Below are 11,355 nucleotides of genomic sequence, written 5' to 3' on the forward strand. Positions count from 1 at the left end.
AAGTTTTAAAAATCGTCTCGCCTCGCCGGTGGAAATACACCATTAGGCTGCCACGGCTTCGTATTAATAGAAATAACACCTCTAATTTAAACTTACCAAAATTTATATCCATCTACATTTCCATTTTTAATCTTCACCGTTAACGTGCTGCCATCTTTAATCGTTAAATTCTGTGTAGGCTCCACACCAACACATACCATTTCACTTTCACTGGTGGCGTCGTAAGCGTCTTTAAAGAGCAGCGTGTTTTCTTCTGCGTCTCCTAAACATTAAACTTATATTAGAAATAGTGTCGTAAAAAACTCGAGTCCGGGAGTCGACTCCAATTCACAAGATCGATGCATATAGTATAACTAAAATAGTAGCGGTATTTAAAAAAAAATAACTTAGTATATTATGTATTATTGAGATTTTCTGTGAAATAAGTTCACTAGATAAAGATCGAACACATAGAAATTTTTTCGAAATCTGTGAGGAGGTTTCGGACATCTCTCACTAGATGTCACGACGAATGCCAAAGCCAGTACAGAGATCTATAACAAAAAACGCATAGGAGAAATTTGACAACTATCTTGACCTGTGGCTCAGTTGGTAAGAGCAATGCTACGGGGCAGCGTGGTCGTGGGTTCAAGTCCCACCGGGTCGAAGAATTTTTTCTATGTCTTCGATCTTTATATTAATAATCATAAAGTAATATATATCTTAATAATATAATAGTTACCCTTTATGTAGGGTTATTTGTAAAATATGAACAATCTCGCATCGCAATAACGTGATAAACAACAGCCTATTCTCCATGACCTTTTACAAAACTTAATAAATGTACCAAAAATAATATTTTAAGTTTTTGTAGTACCATCTGACACATTTAGATCTATAATTGATAGTAAGGTGGTAAGTTCAAACGTGCAAGCATCCTACGCGACGACCCCACACAGAGTAATCACCGTTTAGAGTGATCTATTTAAAGAAGGGGAAGAAGAAAAAACGGAAACTCATCTCTGGAGCTGTGTCGTTAGTGCCACCGAGAGGAGTAGATCAGTGCGACGAGGACGGCTTCAAAAAGATGGCACCGCCCCGACTGGCCCTAATCAACTATTGCGTCCAGCGGTACCAACGAAGTTGCTATACGTGTCACGACTTCATTACTCCACAAAGTCTGCGGATATTGTGGAGTACATAGAACAAACGGGTGAAAGCCAATGATGCCTTGATAATCGAGCAGTTGGACTCCCGCCACAATGTAAATTTTAATTAATTTATGGTGAGAGTACAAACTCAACATCTGTCGACCTTCAAGAAGGACGACTTTTAGCCGAAGGGTGTCACGTTCCGGCGTTTACGAAGACAGTTATCGGGCACCCACGTTGCGTCACACGTCGCGGTTCATACGTGTAAATAAATAAAGCGCCCGAAACGTTGGTTTGAATGAAAAAACAAATATAAGCGATTTAAATCCGGAAAAATAATTCATTTCCTATGTGTAACAATCGCGAAAACCTAAGAACTCGGGGTGGATGAACGTCTGTCATCTGTGAATTATTAATATAAATTGACTATTTATGAATTTCACAGTGCCTTGGTATTTTGCTGCAATGGTGTGTAATTTTGTACAATAAATAAATAAATAAATATTTTTGTTCTTGTACAAATAGAAATATTAAAAGTCATGGAAGAAAAGTTGTTGTTTATGACGTTAGTAATATAGTCCTGCGAGATTTTTAGTATTTCACAAATTAATAACCCTGTATATTCCTCCATGTTTACCATATTTTTGTAAAATCCCTTGAATAAAGGAATATCATTATAACTTACCAACAATATTAACTGATCCTGTGCACGTTACTTTTGTATAATTAGAATTTTCATAATAATATAAATTATTTGCATTTATTTCACCGCCTCTTCGCGTAAGCAGGGTACAATTCCATTCTACATGATTTTCAACAAATTGTTTCGCATCCTATAACGAGATAACAGATTTATATTAGAAACAAAAGGTCCATAAAGTCCAAAAACTTCATATAACAATATCTTTCATGATATAGATTTGTTCACTGAGTGAAGAAGGACCTATAAGAATGCCAAAAAAAAATGGCGGCAGGGAATGAACCGCCTGTTGCTATTATTTTCTTGTCTTATGTCTTTCTTTGCTTTTTTGCCTAAAGTTCTTTAATTTTTATTCTTTCTTTAGGAGATAAGAGGGCGAGTAGTGTTTATATTAGGTAGCTCTTATAATAGGTTGGAAGATTTTATGATGCATAAAGTGTGAAGTCTAGTTTCTTTTTCTTTTTATTTAATAATTTTATTGACTAAATTTTAAAGGGTGCCCTAATTCACGCAAGAAGTCATTTTGAGGTTTATAATTAAAAATTGTAATTTTTTTATAACTTTATTTTTTAACGCTCTTTAAGATAAAAAGGCGAAAGGAATGTAATATAATTGAGTAAAGAAGCCATTTAAGTTATGCGTGAAATTGGGGGTCAAATTTACGAAGACCGAAGGTGAACCTAACATACATATTTCATATTATTTGAAGGTTGTTCATATTATTTTGAACTTTTATATCATATATACATTGGCAGTTTCAAGTTTGTTTCTCATTTAAATAAATTGCGTAACTGAACGGTGATTCCTTAATTTAATGTACCTACTATTTATTAATCCTCATAATTAACCTTGTCAGAAGACCCTTTCAACAGAATGTTTTTTTTTTCACGTTTGATCGGTGCGATGTCCAGAAGAAAAATATCATATCTACTTTATTTACTGTCCGTCCGTGTCGCGTAGCCGTTGGACACCCTGTATATGAATTTAATGTAAGCCCCAAAAATGATAGCCCTAGGGCGCCTTCAAATTATACGCTTATAGAAGTTCACCAGTGCCGCCACTATACTATTTCTATCACTGTTTCTGGTTATAATTATACTCGATGGTGGGGGAACTCATGTAAAATTATTTTTACGAATTAAATAGTTAATATTGTTTAATATTTTTGGTGGAATATACTTTAAATATGTATTAATGTTATAATAATAATGCAATTAATAAGTATTTGCTTTCATTTGTAACCAAACAACAAATAAAAACAAAATAATGAGTCTCAAATGAGGCTTCGTGCACACTTTCGATTAAACGCGCGTACGCTCGTACAAATTCGCTCGTAGCGAATTTCGCTGCAACTTGTAGCACTACTTTGTGGCCTTTTATAAATAAAATCATATATTTGTAATTGACGTTTGACGCTGACGCTTGCAATAAGCGAATTTGCTAGGAGCGTCGCGACTCGTAGCCTTTGCGTGATATTCACTTTTGACTTCGACGTCCGTGTTCTCAGGTAGAAATTAGTTCTTTAACGTTACTAATCTCACTGTTCCAATATTCATATTGTTGTACCCGGTACTTACTATAATAGCAAAGGCTTCCTTTGGATTTTCATATTCAGATAAATGGTCTTTTGTTAGAAATATCTCAGGCTTTCCACCTGCTTTCTCAACTGTTTGACACCTGAAACCATCATCATATACAATTATCATTTCAATTAAATAATTACATTATTATCAATCCATATTTATACGTCCCACTGTTGGGCATGGGTCTCCTCTCAGGCGACCGTTTAGGCCATTGTCAATCACGCTGGCCCAATGCGGGTTGGAGACTTCACACGTTTTAAAAAGCTTATGAACTTTCTTCGACGATTACGATGTTTTCCTTCACCGAAAAGGTCATGGTAAATTTCAAATTAAAGCATGAACTCGGACTCGAATCCACGGCCTATACTTGAAAGGCGGTAGGTTAAACCATAAGGCTACCACAGTTTCTTCACTTACAGATTTAGATAATTTTATGTGTAATACTGGATATAATTTAGATGAAAAAAAATCCCTACTTTGCATCCATTACACACTTTATGATATTAAGTAGCTGGACGAACAAGTCGGGCGTTAAATCAGTTGCAGTGCCACTTGATTTAAAGCTTTATTTAACATCTTTGTGATTTAAAGCTTTAAATCACAAAGATCTGAGGAGGAATGTTACTGCGCCCGTCACCCTGAGACATAACTTGCCAAGTCCCTTGTTCGTATAATTTCACCAGCACCCTTCAAAACCGGAACGCAGTAATGCGTTACCACTTGGCAGAATAAATAGGTACGGTGGCAGTACTTCCCTGGACAAACTCTTTCACAAGGAGCTTTACTGCTACTAAACAAGGTGAGATTTCATCATCGCTCTTAATTCATATCTCAATTTAAGAATGTGTGTGATAGTGTTTGTGACGATATTCGCGTAATTATGTTTTTAAAATACAGAAACATTAATCATTTTGTGTAATATACAACATAAACTGACAAAGTTTTCCAAAATAATTTTATTTATACAACGACCTATTTACATGAGGTACATATAACAAATACTGAAGGTAAACCCAACACGGGAGACGTGTATGACAGAATGCGCGGAACCAGAAGGTACTTTAAGTCCAAACTGAAATGGTGTCATGACCATAAAAATCAAATTAGAATGGACATTTTAGCTACTCACCATTCCAAAAAGGACTTTAAGGGATTCTGGAAACACACTGAAAAGCTGGACGCTGGCACCTGACTGCCGGCGAGTGTCGATAGTCAGTGCGGGCCAAGCCAAATCGCTGAACTATTTAAAGAACATTTCAAAGTGGACTCGTCTCTTAGATCGGTGATACGGTGCTCAGCGCTGTTCCTGAGTCGTGTAGTGAACATAAGCATTTTACCAGCAAAGACGTCGCTGCGCGTGACAGCATTCCTCAGATCTTTATGATTGATTTGATAAAGCACTGAGTTGACACTGCAACTCGTATGGATGGACAGGCGTGTAGTTTAACACCAGGTACACGATTCGTTCGTCCCGTCAGTATCACAAAAAAACAAGTAAGAGAAAACTTACCAAATATGATCCAGCCCCAAAAATCTTGACCATTAACGGTCCTGCTATGACAGTGACGTTCTTGTTGGTTTCACAAACAGCGCCATTGTCGTTAATTTTTATTTCATAAAGAATCTGATTCGTTAGATTTGGTCTTTTGATTACTGTAAAAGAATTGTGTTCATTAATGATTTCTCTATGCTTTCTCCTGATTTTCTGGGTCAGAGATTCTGGGTAATGGTTGAACAAATCTATGAAAGAACTATTCTAAATTTCATATACTATAGATATGGGAGATATGGACAGGGCATTTTCCAATTTCATACCGGCCACCTAAATATTCTTAACTTCAGAAATTGAGAATGGGTTTCGAAATGTATAAATTTGAAATTGTAAATGTACGTCAGACGTACTTTATAAAGGTCAATTCAGATTGGCGATACACTCAGCTCCGCGCCACGCAACGGTGAGTGGGGCTACGAAGGCACGCGCGCGGTGGCGGAGACGCGGATCTGCGTCAACACTTGATTTGCTCCGCCCGTGGGCAGCAGTGTTGCCGCAGTGGGTAGCGAAAAATACCGCACGGTATCCTGCCGGATATTTGCGTGAAGTTTCGCGGCTAAAGCGAAACAAAAATATCGTGCTATAACCGCCCAGCCTGGCGGTATTTTTTCGGCGGCGACGGCGCGGTACTGCGCACACCCCGCAAGTCAGTTAGCAATGATTAGTTGACATAATGGAAGAATTCGTTTGATTATAACGTTGAAATAGTGAAACGTTAAATTTATCGAGATTACACGTGACGTTCGGTTATAGTGTGCTCTTATTCACCGACGGTACAGCCAGAAGTGGTTGTTTAGACCGGGTTGTTTGTGGTACTGTCGTTGTTTCCGATTTCCATAACATAAAAATGCAGTAAAGAAGCTTGGTGTCGAAATGTTGAAGCCAGGGTGAGCCGCTACTTTACACCAGGACAGTTGCTTCAGCTGTACCAAGCGCAAGTCCGGTTGTGCTTGGTGTACTGCCACCTTTGGGATGGCTCTGCTACATACAAACTGGCCACTTTGGATTCAATTGACAACCGTGCCAAGAGGCTCATAGGTGACTCGGAATTAGTGGAGGCGAAGCTGCAGAACCTTGAATACCGCCGTAAAGTTGCCTGCTTATTGGTGTTTTATAGGATATATCACGGAGTGTGCGATTGAATTACACGATTTAATTCCGCCTTCCCCTTTTCATCACCAGGGCACTAGGCTTGGGTTCCACCCCTACATTGTGGATATTCCAAGGATTCGCACGAAGCATTATGCTTCCATATTTTTATGGCAAACGGCTGTGGAGTAGAATTCCCTGCCTGCAGACTTGTTCCCTGAACAATATAACTTGGGCCTTTTCAAGGCGAGAGTGAATAGGCATTATTTAGGTGTGCATGCTCCATCGTCGACCTCATCGTAACTTTCCATCAGGTGAGACGGAGGTCAAGTGCGCACTTATATTTTATAAAAAAAGTGTCACAGTTACTTACTTTAGGATCAGAACATCGTATGTGATGTTGTCCAAAAACACAAAGAAAGAAAGAAAATCAAGAAACTTTCGCTGCCTATAGCGATCCGCATAGTTTGAACAACTATCTATGTGGAATACCGCACACATTTGATTTCGCTACCCACAGAATTAGCAAATATCGCGCATATCTTAACAGGCCTTAAAGTACGACAGATAGACCCTTGCGATGAGGTCTTCTCGCAAAATAAGGCCGCAGAGCGGATACACGAACACGCAGTCTAATCTCGCCTAATTTCCCAGTGAGGCCAGCGGACAAGAGATGGGGATCCCTTGCCCTCATTGCACGTTCTCATCTGTCTGAGGGACGGATCAAGCGTCCGACCCTCCCCTCTTTAGCACGGGAACCTTGGCAGAAGTCAAAGTGGCCGAGGGCGTCGAATTGGTGAATCTACGGGATCCCATGGCGCCCACAACAACCAGCCAAGGGGGTGCGCCGGGGGGGCTTTTTAGTGGGTTAGCCCTCCACCAGTCCCATATCTTTCTACATAAAGTTTTGTTTATAGTGCCTCTCCCTATCAACCTCTTGGTTATGCAGGAAGGGCACTATGACCTGTGTGAGCGAGCTTGCACAGGGACCATTTAAATCAGGTCCTAACCCCGGATCAGCACGTTTGCACGTACTTCTAGAACCGGGTGGTTCTCTGTAAAGCTAGTGCCTTGGGTAAGATGTCTAGTTCATCCCCTACTAGCTCTCCGGGCTAGTGCCGGTGATACCAAGTGGCAGTGTCCTAATGTCCGGACATAGCCACCGACTTAAAGGGAGTTGCCCTTTAAATCGGTGGCTAAGTCCGGACGTGACTCGCGCATCTCGTCGCCTCAGGCCGTCAACTAGACCGCTACTAGGACGCTAGCTGCGCGCAGGACGAACGCCCCGGTCACACACCACCGAGGCAGACGAACATGTTCGTCCCTGCAGCTAACCACAAACCCCGACGAGTTCATATCCAAGTCCAGGTCCGCCAGTGACGCCCGTGAAGGCGTATAACTGGCGGAGGGCTTGGCCAGATCTTACCCTCGAGCCATAGTCTCTCCGGAAAACCTTATCTCTCGGGTCAGTAGTTAGGGACACTCAGACCTCCCCGGGCTCGACAGTGCATGCTTTGTGCATATAGCATTTCCCCGCCTTAAAAAAGGGACAGTTAGACGCCAGGTAATTGATAGGACTGGCTGACTTTTTATTATTTTATTACTAAGGAACGGTGAGTTCATCCTGCAGTTAGAAGAGTTTAATTTCTGATACGACTAGCGTCATGAAATTCTGATGACAGAATTTCAATACAGGTCAAAATTTACAAAAGTTTAACATATAATAGATAGCGGCTTAAGATGAGACCCGAGCTCATCAGTGAAATGTAAAGTCTGACTAGTAGGGCTGGCATACGTAGGAGGCGCACTCGCGCTTTATATCGCTCTCGCGCAAGTTGTGCCCTTTTATGCTAGCCCTACTGATTGTTACAAACCTTGTAATGTGTTGATCGGTTTATATACCAATCGCACGACGATATTCGTAGTACCAAGATGTTTGAAAGTTGTTCGGCATGTAATCTTCATGTTACTATTGTTGCGGTCTATTATAACATCCATTACAGGGTCGCTATGTCTGTTGAAAGCCATCTTTTCTTGTTCTGAAATTTTATTTCTTTAGTACCAGTTGCTCGGTAAATGTCCTGATATTTCCGTTTCCCAGAGACTGTAAAGGAGCTTTAGACGTTTCTAGTATCATCAATGTAAAAACGAAGTTTCCGGGAGTCACGACACCTATCGACATTAAGAGGGAGCATGCCAAAAAAGTTTCGACGTTGGCTCCGCCCACATTTGTGAGACAAATATATGCCTGAACTTCGCAGGACATACGACAGGAGATGTTGAATTTCGCGCATTAAAAGTACCAAATTCGTTTTAGCGGAATAACTCTAAAACTAAAGGCATTTAAAAAAATCCGTAGTGATAGTTGTCGATCATGCATAAATATAATTAATTATCTAATTTTTGTCCTAATAACCTGTAGCATTTCGAGGATGAATCGAAAAAATGTGAAAATTAGAGGTAATTTCGTGATTTTTATCTATCGAGGAAACTTTATTGTTTTATGTTTCTGATTAGTGTCTATGCTTGAATATATCGTGTAGTTACTCATACAATATTTTATTTTTAACTTTAAAGTGGATATACCCCTCTAAAATAAAATGGAAGATTACAAATTTTTCCTCTGCTCCCTCTTAAGTAGATAGCTTCTGCTTAATGCAGACATGGAATCATATCGATAACATCCATGTAATAAGAGCGAAAAAAGACCACAAGTCCTTCACGTCGGCGGTCCAAACGGAAACGGCATAAAGCTTTTTCTGACCTTAAAGCCTGACAAGCATTATGGTGCCTCCATTGCGCAGCTATGTTCTAGGTGTTTGGAAAATGCCTCCACAACTGTCACTATTCTTGTACTCACAGACGTTTAATTAACTTGGAACCAGGTAAGTGTTATTTTAAATGAAAACCACCGTGACACTCAGACATACTGAGTAAACTAACGCATAATTCACGTATTTAAGTCGAATTTTTGCTCGAATCAACGTGGTCCTTTTTCATGAGATTCCGCAGCGGTGACACGGCGGACACTGCGCGCCAAACCACTGGCAGCCCGATTACTCAGTACGGCTGCGGGTGCAGGCTGTGTTGGCGTGCAACTACTCTCGTTTTCTTAATTTTTGTTAAAGTCTTACGCAGGATTGCACACTTCACTAACAACGTCACTTTCTAAAGTCTCATCCACACTAACCGGTGATGTAGTACCTAACACTGTTTTTCAACCACCACCGCCGCGGAATCTTTACTAGCAGTAGAGTTCCTTGTGAAAGGGTTCGTCCAGGGATGTGCTGCCACCTTATATATTTCTGCCGCCAAGCAGTAATGTCAGCATTACTGTGTTCCGGTTATGAAGGGTAAGGGTGCTGGTGAAATTACAGACAAATGGAACTTGTCAACTTATGTCTCAGGGTGACGGGCGCAGTAGCAGTGACCCTCAGATCTTTGCGATTTAAAGCTCTGAGTGGCACTGTGACAGTTATGGACAGGCATGTAGCTTACCATCAGGTGCACGACTTGTTCGTCCCGTTACTTGAAACCATAAAAAATCTCATGATTAATGCGCGTGGTCCTTATACTTGTGTTATTGGTTGGAAACATGTCGAGCAAAAATTTTACTTATACGTGAGTTATCTGTTAGTTTAGTTAATACACAGGGCGCACTATAAGTTTCCGGAACTGGCCACTTACATAAACAATATTTAAAAAGTAATTACAACATTTGAAAATGAAACTCTTTGGCTGTAATACACACTGTCAATTGTTTTTACATTGTGGCGTCATTTTAGAATTTGGTTGTCTACATCACGATAGATATAACTCGTGAAAATTTTTATAGTATGATTTTCTACGACTTTAAATGTAATTTAATTTAGCAGCTCAGAGGAGCTTCGCTCGGTTTCAAACTGCTTTCGGCGATGAAGCACCATTTATAGCTGGTTTGCAGAATTCAAACGCGGTCGTGTGAATCTCCGTGACGAATTTCGTGATGGTCGCCCGTCCACTGCTGTGAACAACAAAAATATCTTTGCTGTGCGCCTTGTGATCAAAACATATACCATATACCATGAGATTCAGGCATCTTTTGGCATAGGCATGAGTCAAATACAATCAATACTACACAAACATTTGGGTGTGAAAAAGCTGTGCTCTTATAGTGCGCCCCACGTAGGTGTAATTTTCATAATTTCTACGACTACACCAGGTAGTAACCAGTCAGTCAGACCACCTGATAGACTTGTATTAATGAAGGAAGTAATATTTATATGGCAAATGTGTCGCCGGTTTTGGGACATAAGATCTTAAATCTCATGTGCCTGTGATTGCGCTTTAATAAGAGAGAAGACGCGCTAGAAATCGACTCTGGTGCTACACTACCACGAGTAGTATTAGCACATTTCGATACTTCCAAATTTTTGGACCTGTTCTTTTTTTTACGTATTTTGTTTTTTGTTTCTTTATTTTTTTTTCACGTAATTCGGAAGCATAATATTAGAAAATAAATGTGGCTGTTTACAAAAATAAAGTTGGAGGTATCGATTTATTAATTTATTTATTTACCGTGCGTGTCGATCCTTAATGAATTATACATGAAGTTTTGTATTTTTCTATGACATCTCAGGTTTAGCGATAGTGGTGCGCTGTATTTTAAAGTCCCTGTGCATTGCACATTGCATTCTTCTTCTGTGTATTTCCATGTTTTTATCTTTGGTAAACCATCAATATGAAAGTCTGTGAATTATTAAAAGCATCATATTATGTAGTTTAGTTTACAAATTAGCTCTTACGTAAACGATCGAAACAGGGAGACATCGAGATTAAAATGAGGTGTTAAGTTCTGAGCTAGATACTGTTGCAATATTGTGTCCAAAACAAAATGAGGAATGTACTTCTTAATTATTTTACTTTCAAAGATTTAAGGTGACTTCAAATGCTTTTAGAAGCGCCACAGTGGCGCCACTACTAATTGTCGTACAATATTTAGAAGCGCAGCTGCAGCGCCACTGTTGTGACAGCCACGCGCCATTTTTGCAATCACAGTTAGTGAATAAATAATTATAACTTTTTTATTAATACCAATACCGACCTCAAAAGTTTGCTTATCGACTTTTTTATTGGAATTACATTTATTTGCCGAGTTTTATTGTAATCGGTTAACGGTAAATGCGCGAAACCGATTTCATCCTCTAGTTTGCCACCCTTACAGGTAGAAAATATTTTCATCAAATTTAAATGGGACCAATACAGAGGTACCCTCTTTCCAACAAAAAAAAGAATCATCAAAATTGGTTTACAAAAGCCGGA

This window comes from Hyposmocoma kahamanoa, unplaced genomic scaffold (assembly GCF_003589595.1).
Source record: "Hyposmocoma kahamanoa isolate Upper Pololo Valley unplaced genomic scaffold, ASM358959v1 67, whole genome shotgun sequence".
NCBI classification, from domain to species: domain Eukaryota; kingdom Metazoa; phylum Arthropoda; class Insecta; order Lepidoptera; family Cosmopterigidae; genus Hyposmocoma; species Hyposmocoma kahamanoa.